The 9,048-nt window shown below is 43.6% G+C and overlaps 1 non-coding gene across 1 annotated transcript; it reads right to left on the bottom strand.

Moving 5' to 3' along the window:
• Nucleotides 1-7,268: 7,268 nt before the first annotated feature.
• On the bottom strand, nt 7,269-7,402 carry LOC120103342 (small nucleolar RNA SNORA17). Its single transcript, XR_005505402.1, has one exon. It is a non-coding gene; the product is annotated as a small nucleolar RNA SNORA17 (small nucleolar RNA).
• Between the last annotated feature and the right edge of the window lie 1,646 nt (nt 7,403-9,048).

The raw sequence follows: 9,048 nt of genomic DNA, 5'->3' as shown, positions 1-9,048 counted from the left end.
TCTAAGGGAACCTTAACCTCTGCCAAGAAAAGTGACAGGAGGGTGCGGATGCAAAGCATCCAGTGTCCCCAGCCTTTCCTGATCTCGCTCTGTGTTAAGTGTGGGTCTCAGGCTCTACCTACATGTTGTGGCTCCTTCTAAAGGCAAAGAAATGAGAGGAAGACATGTCTCCTTGGAGCTGCCACAGAGTGGGAGAATCGTGGACACACATGTCTGCAGGGGTGAGGTGCTGGGGAATGGAACTCTTGCCTCTGGAGCAGGCTGCAGCTCTGAAAAGGAGCCATCATGAGAGCGTGTTGGTCTATCTGGCAGAGCTGGTTAACTCAATGTCTTGCCTTCTTAAAGGTAGACTATTTGCTATTTTGTTTGCTCTCCCTCACCAATGTCACTACATGGCAGACAAGAGGCAGGGAGGCTGGCTTCACCACACTCACACCCTTGGGGTGGCTCACATACAACCCCCACATCCAGGGTGAGCTCTACGGCTGCCCAAGGGAGGTGCAGGGTCTGTTCTCCCGAGTGCTACAGGTGATGAGGGGCAGGGCCAGTTCTCCCTCTCTTATGGCCCCAGGGTCAAGTCTCCCACCTGCCACAGGTGGTGACCGATGAAGAGGGAGGGGACGAGAGTATCTCTTTTTTGTCCATGCCACTGGATGGGAGATGAGTGGTAGGGCCAGCTTACATCGTCCGAGCTGGATCACTTGCAACTCCCACAATGTGTGGCTCTCCTGAGTATGGCAGTTGGGTAGGGGTGGGGTCAGCTCTCCTGCTTTTAATAAGTAGGTTTTGAATAATAGGACAAGTCTACGTGTTGTCCAGTCTGTGTTATCGATCATTTGGACTCTCCCTTTAGAAGCTGATGGGAGACAGTCTGTGAGAGTGAATCACCCAGGCTTGTTTTGCTTTGTGAAGACATTCATGTCTCAGCTGACGAGAGGTTTTCCCGGGTCAGATCTAATCGTTATAGTTTTTGTTGGTATCCGTATCTTTTCATTCCCTGTAGATACATAAGCACAACCATATCTTCACCTTAAAACGATTGCAGGTTTCCATTCTATTGTCAACACAACCTTAGAGTAGGTTGGGTGGCTTGGTTCCTCAGGTTTTTTGTGATAACCCAGTGTCTCTCAGCTGCTGCTGTTCCTTTTCACCAGCGTTAAGAAGATCAAGAGTTAACAACCCATTATTTAGTCCATCCTTGGGGGGAGGGTTACTTTCCCTCTTTGACTAATAAGCATCTCTTTAAAGGTATAATTGGCTTTTTCTGTAACTGCTCGTCCTGTGGGATTGTGTGGTACACCAGTAACATGCTTGATAATTTAACATGTAAAGAGTTGTTTCATTCTATTAGGTGCGTATGAAGCATCATCAGTTTTAATTTGCACAGGTATCCCCGTAATTGCCATTATTTCCAATAAGCGCATAATAACACAATCAGTCCTTTTTAGACCTTAAAGCGGTTGCCCATCGAAACCCTGAGTATGTGTCAACGGTATGGTGCAATAAATTCTGCAAAATGGAAAACACCCATCTGCCAGATGTCATTTCTTTTAGTACACCTAGGCTGACAACCATCAGGTGACAGAATTTGGTTCTATAAAGAACCCATGGGGCCTTTTTAAAAAAATTATCTCTTTGTCTTGTTGCCAAGCGATAGAATCTTTTTTCTTTAATCCTCTTCCATTAATATGATTTTCATGAAATTCTGAGGCGTCCAACACATTTTCTATTGGTAATTGGTCAATTTCATCATTTCCTTGAGTTAATGGACCAGGCAAACCTGTATGAGACCAAATATGAATAATATATAATGGATAATTTCTGCTTCTGATGACCTGTTGTAATTGTGTAAGTAGCAAAGCTAATTCTGAGTTATCAGGTACAAATTCAGCAGTCTCTTTATGGAGGACAACTCTTTCTGCGTATAAAGAACTAGTGATTATGTTAAGAGATTCAGGATAATCTAACAATACCACAAGGATTGCATATAATTCTGACTTTTGGCCTGATGTATACAGACTTTTGACCACCTTGCTTATTTTGCCTGATTTAGAACCTACTGTTCCTATCTTGCTTGCATCCATTTAGAATGTTGCTGCCTCTGGAACTGGTGTTCTCTTTACAGTATGTGGAAGAATCCAGTTAGTTCTTTTTACAAACTGTATACATTTGCTTTCCAGATTGAGTTCTTAAATTAATTTGGCTCAAATAGTTACTACAATCTCTTTGCCAATCTTTACTGACCACCCACAATGACATGATCTCAGTATCAGTAAGGGGTACTATAATTTTGGTCAGATCTATTCCTGACAATGGGCATAATCTTATCAACCTTTTATAATTAACTCAAATCTTTTCTATATATGACCTCATTTTTTTCTACTTTGTTTAATCCATTCCATAATACTATCTTCCCTTTGCATGATGAGCCCAGCAGAAGACTGAATTGAAGGCAAAAAATGACCAAAATACAATCAAGTTTAGAATCAATTCAGTCCACATAAGTTTCTTGCAGGTTTTGTTCTACAAGAATTAACTCGTTTCCTGCTTCAGCTATTAGACATCTTGGACTGTTTAAATTCGACTCTCCTTGTAACGTTTGAAACAAATTACTTAACTCACACATACTTAATCCAGTTGTAGACCTCAGCCAGTTAATCTCTCCCATTGACTTTTGAAAATCGTTAGTTTTTTTTCAATTGGTCTCTATGGATCTGTACCTTTTGTGGTTGAATTTTTGTTGATTGATTTTTATAACGCAGAAAACTAAGTGAATCTTTGCATGTTGCAGGGGAGCAATCTGTAACCCCCAGCCCGGCAGAATTCTTTGTGTTATCTTAAATATATTCTCTAAAACACCTCTGTCAGACTGAGCCAGCTGGGTAGCACCCATGTAATGATAAGTGATAGACTGAGGGAATTGCTTATAAATTATTTATAACAGTTGATGCATAAAATACTGACATAAAATTGGACTATTTAACATTCCCTGTGGAGTACCTTCCAGTGGTATCACTTTAGGGGGTTGACTATAATTCAAAGTAGGTACAGAGAAAGCAAATCTTTCCTTTCCCGCTCATGCAAGGGTATTGTGAAAAAGCAATCTTTCAAGTTAATTATTATTATAAGCCATGATTTCGGTAACAAAGATGGTAAAGGAAGTCCGGGTTGTAAAGAACCTATTGGTTGAATTACTCTGTTAACTGCTTTTAAATTCATTATCATTCTTCATTTACCTGACTTCTTTTTTACAACAAACACAAGGTCATTCCATGGGCTGGTAGACTCTTCTATATGTTGAGCCCCTAACTGACCTTACCAGTTGTTCAAGTGCCTGCAATTTATCTTTTGTTATGGGCCACTGCTCTTTCCATACAGGTCTGTTTGATAACCATTTGAGGGCAAAGCTGTTGGTATGTCAGCAATAGCCCCTTTTATAGATTTGGAAATTCAATCTCTGTTTTTCGACCATGAGCACAGCTTTTGACTTTTCTTGATCACCCATATCAATACCTTCCCCAGGAGCATCTATCATATACCTCTAATTTCTTCATTTGCCTTCCCTGGTATTGCATGGGTATTAATTTGAATACCCCATTATAGTAAAAGAGCCCTTCCCCATAAATTTTTGGGCATGTCAGCTACATATGGTTTCTATTTCCCTGTTTGCCCTTCCAGTCCCACAGAGGTAATTCATTGGAAAATTTATCTTATTTGTGATAACTTACCAATTCCTATAAATTGTGTGTAAACCTTCTGAGGTGGCCAATCTAGATCCCAAGACTTTTGGGAAAGTTTATTAACATCTGCTCCTGTATCCACCAAACCTTTATGTCAACACCATTCATTTCTACTATTAATTTAGATCTTTGATCATTAAACACTGTTTGCCAGAACACACCTTTTCCAGCACTCCCAGAAGCCCCTGTCCTTTCTATTGGAGCATCACTGTCCTTGATGTACACAGACACCAATTGAGCAATTCTATTCCCTGCATCAATTTGCATCTCCTTTATCACACTTGCCATAATTTTTATTTTTTCCTTGCTATCCCTATCTACTACACCTGAATGCACAGTAAATCCTTGAGAAGTTAATCCACTTCTTCCCAAGATTATTCCCACAGTCCCTGAAGGTAAGGGAACGTACACACCAGTGGTTAACTTATAACATTCAACTTTTGGGGATAGGGTAAGAGGCATACCTCTGGCCAGATCCAAAGCTGCATTCCCTTCTGTAGCATGTGCGAGATCAGAAATACTTAATTTTGATGTTCTTGCCTGCTTGGTACTTTCTGGTTGACCAAAGGAAGATGGTTTGGGTTTTTTTATTGCTGGGCCTTGAGCTGACAGACCCCTCTGCTCATTTCCCCAGGGCAAGAGGTTACCTTGTATGTCCTTCTCAGACTGGCAATCCTTTGAGCAATGTTTGCCCTTTCTGCCATAGTCACAATACCCAGGAAACCTTAGTGGTTCTTAGTGACCAGAACCAATTGTTCCCTTTTTTGAATACTATATATTCTCCAGAGTCAATGGTATTTTGAGCTCTGAATCTTCTAGCCTTACAATTTCTTTGGAAACGGCCAAATTCACCACAATTAAAGCATTGGGTATTTTGATTGCTAAGACTTCTAGCTACGGTTTACCCTATGATATTAGCACAATGCTCCTGAAAACCAATACCAGTTCTCTCTCTCATCCATCCATCTACTGGAGCTCCTCATGCTTTCAACAGTCTGATTGCTCTCTTACATTCAGTGTTTGCACCTTCAAAGGCAAATATTTCTGCTAATGACTGTCTGGTTTCAGGGTCTGATGTGGCCCTATTTACAGCTGAACCCAATCTCTGTAAGAAATCCCAGAATGCTTCTCCAGGTCCCTGTATTACCTTTGTGAATGAGGTAGTTTCCTTTCCTGGCCCCCCAATCATAGCCCAGGCCCTTGAAGGTGCAACACGACATTGTTCAATTATACCTTTATCAGATTGGATTTGTTCTTGTAAATAAGCATGATGCCCTTCACCACACGGTTGGTCTTTAGTAACATTTGTCCCCCTTGCTTAATTCCATCGTTCTGTTTTTGTGGCTTTCTGCTTCCACCAGGACAACCCTTTAATTGTTGTCCAGCTTCTGGAACACCTGACATTAATCAATTCCAATTTGGGGGGATAACCCTATGCTGTGCAGCCCAGTTATTTAGTATTTCTTTAACAAATGGAGAGTGCAATCCATACGACACCATAGCCTCTTTAAAATGCGTTAGATCTAGCATTTTTATCAGACACTAGGTCAACTCATTATTGGCAGGAATACCTTTATTAGCAGACTATGCTGTACCACGCCTGGGAAGGCCTAAGGTGCCTGTGTAGCCCCAAGCAAATCTTCTGGTGGCACACTCAGCCCAACACTTTTCAGCCGTACAATTTCCTGCTCTTCGTGGCCCCGGTTTCACAGAGGTGCTCTAGGTGCATGGCAGTGAAGTGTGGGGCAGTGTGAGATGAAACTTTATCTCTCAGCCTACTTCCCTTCCCCTTTTCATCTTGTGGTACATTCTTGGTCTCAGACATCAAGTCTGAACCCTGTTTTCTCCTTCCACTGGCTCTTTTTTTTCTTTCCCAAGCACTTCTACCTCTATTCATAAACTCTCTGCATGCTCAATCAACTCTGTAATCTCTTCTAACATAGGAGAATTATCAGCTTTCTTTTCAATCTTTTTCAAAAGTGTGTATGTGAAAACCATGAAACAAAACCAAACTTCCCCCTCCAGGAACAAGGTGGTGGCCCACCCTGCGACCATAGCTGCTATTTTGCTAACCTCCTTGAAGAACATTGCTAACCTCTCATAACCTGAGCTTTCCTCTAATACATTTAAAGCAAAATTACCCATTATGTCTAAGTCCTGTTGGGTGCCACGTGTAGGCTTAGATTTTTCAAAACCTACTTTAATTTTTTTTTTTTAGTTTATATATGTGACTATACTGTAGCTGTCTTCAGACACATCAGAAGAGGGCATCGGATCCCCTTACAGATGGTTGTGAGCCACCATGTGGTTGCTGGGAATTGAACTCATGACCTCTGGAAGAGTAGTCAGTGCTCTTAACCATTGAGCCATTTCTCCAGCCCCCTCAAAACCTACTTTTGATAAGGATTCTCAAATGCTTCAAGCCCCCTTCTAGTCCACCATCCAAAGGTAGGGGACAAGAGGTGGTAAATAAGACAAGGGGATGTAGACCTGTTCAGAAGTAGTCCTACAGGGGGCTTCTAATCTCAATTTGTCAGGATACCAGCAATCCAGTTCAGTAGTGTCACCAAACATGAATCAGCAACAGTGGCATGACTCAGCAGAAACAGCCAAGACGGCAGGAGTCAGCAGGAGTCACCAGGACCAGCAGGGACTCTAGGAAAATTTCTCTGCTATGTTCCCTCAATGAAGCAGAAGTCAACAAACACACAAGAGCAAGAACTGTTTATTGAGTCCTATTTATACTCTGTCCAAACCTTTCCTCCCACAGGTCATGCCTCAGCAAAACACCATGTGAGTCTGCATCCCATGACATATCCAGCAGCTTCCACTTCACATGAGCCATTGGGCTACCTCTTCCAAGATGCCCAGGTGAGGCATGGGGCCAGTTCTACACAGCCCTCAAATATCAACATGTGCCAGGGAAATAGCTCAGATCAGGGATGTCCACCTGGCCTTTGGTGATAACAGACCCCTGCTGCTGCAGGGCCACAGACCCAGATGTGGCCCTCAGTAGCAGCATAGGACAGGACTACACCATGGTTCCAGGTGACATCACAGGCTACTCGAATCAGGCTGTTCCTCACTACCCTTGAGTCTCCAGATCTGCCTCTCTTCATTGTGCCCACATCCTTCTGTTTTTCTTTCTCTTGTATTTATCCACCATTTACTTGTTCATAGTAATGGTGCCCAGGGTCTCTGAGTGTCTGGGGTCATCTCAGGAGTGGTCTCAGGAGTGTTAAACCCTGCTGGTGCATTATGGTGCCATGCAGGGGCATCTAAGGCATGGTGTGTCCCTCAGGCCTGCATGGTGCTGGCCTTGTCTCTGGTTGGCTCCCTGTCTGGGCCCCATCTTGGGCTTGCTCCTCACCCAGTCCACACCAGTGGCCCTTTGCAAGGAGTGTCTGGCCCAGGCTTACTCCTGTCCTGGGCCCATGGTCTCAGGAGAGGTTCTTCTAGACTCTGGCTTGCTGCCTATCCTAGGAGCTTGTCCTGCCCTGCCTGCCTGGCACTGGAGTGATGATCACCTCAGACTTACCTTTCTCAGGGAGTAGGTGTTCAAAGGTCTGAACACTGAGTGCAAACATGGCTTCTCTCCTCTCTGACAACTACTGATGTATGTGTGACACAGCAGTAATACCTGCAATGTCTCTGGGGACAGGTATTTTCTTTTTTTATGCATATGAGTATTTTATCAGAGCATATGTAAGTATGTATGTATGTATGTATGTATGTATGTATGTATGTATATACAGTAAGTGCATACCTGGTGCCCTCAGAGGCCAGAAGAGGGCATTGTGCTCCTTGGAATAGGAGTTATAAACTATCGTAAGCCACCATGCATATGCCAGGAACAGAATCTGGGTCTTTTGCAAAAGCAGAGAGGGCTCTTCACTGCTAAGCCATCTCTCCAGCCCCTTCTTTTATATTTCGAGTCAGGATCTTCACTTGCTAGTCTTTTATGTCAACCCGACACATGTTAGAGTTACTTGGGGAGAAAGAATATCAATTTAGAACACACCTCTGTACGATTTCCCACAGGTAAGACCGAGGGACATTTTATTGACTAACGATTGCTGTGGGAGGGCCCAGCCCGTTGTGAGCAGCGCCACCCTTGGGCAGGTGCTCCTTCAGCATATAAGGAAGCAGTCTGAGGAAGCTGCAGGGAGCAAGCCAGTAAATGGAGTCTCTGCTTCAGTTCCTGCCTCCAGGTTCCTGCCTTGAGTTCCTGCCCCCACCTCCCTAGGTGATGTGTGTCTTAGGGTCTTATTGCTGTGAACAGACACCAGGACCAAGGCAACTCTTATAAGGACAACATTTAATTGGGGCTGACTGACAGGTTCAGAGGTTCAGTCCATTATCATCAAGGCGGGAGCATGGCAGGATCCAGGCAGGCATGGTGCAGGAGGAGCTGAGAGTTTTACATCTTCATCTGAAGGCTGCTAGAAGACTCACTTCCAGGCTGCTAGGATGAGGGTCTTAAAGCCCATACCCATACTGATACATCTACTCCAACAAGGCCACACCTCCTCCAACAAGGCCACACCTCCTAATAGTGCCACCACTCTCTGGGCCAAACATATTCAAACCACCACATCTCCTCTCCCCCTCAGTCCTTCTCCCCTCCCCAATCCACTCCTCTTCCCTTTCTCTTCAGAAAAGGGGAGGCCTCCCATGAATGTCAAACAGCTTTGGCATATCAAGTTGCAGTAAGACTAGGCCCATCTTATTCTTTTGAGGCTAGGTGAGGCAGCCCAATTAGGGGAAAATGTCCCAGAAGCAGGTGACAGAGTCAGAGACAGCCTCTTTTCCTGACCTTAGGGTTCCCACATGAAGACCAAGCTACATCCCATTCATGCTATCTGGTTGGCAGTTCAGTCTCTGTGAGTCCCCATGGGCCCAGGTTAGTTGATTTTCTAGGTTTTCTTGTGGCGTCCTTAACCCCTCTGCATCCCTGGCTTTTTACATGGGTGCTGGGGGGTCTGAACTCAGGTTCTCGTGATTATGTGCTAGGCTCTACTGACTGAGCCAATTCCCACGGCCTCATATTTCGTTTATTAAATTAACAGAAAATTGGGGTTGGAGATTTAGCTCAGCGGAAGAGCACTTGCCTAGTGAGTGCAAGGCCCTGGGTTCGGTCCCCAGCTCCAAAAAAAAAGAAAAAAGAAAAAAAAAAGAAGAAAAAAATTAACAGAAAATCATTAGTGTAGTCTATAATAGGAAATTGAGGGTGAAAGAGAGAAGCCTCTTTTTCAATCTTGTTGGATTTAAAAAAAAGAATCTAATCCAAGCGTTTGAGATTCTAATT

This window comes from Rattus norvegicus, chromosome 5, assembly GCF_036323735.1.
Source record: "Rattus norvegicus strain BN/NHsdMcwi chromosome 5, GRCr8, whole genome shotgun sequence".
NCBI classification, from domain to species: Eukaryota; Metazoa; Chordata; class Mammalia; order Rodentia; family Muridae; genus Rattus; species Rattus norvegicus.
Note: the sequence above shows the minus strand (reverse complement) of the source record. Positions and strands in the feature narration are given on the sequence as shown.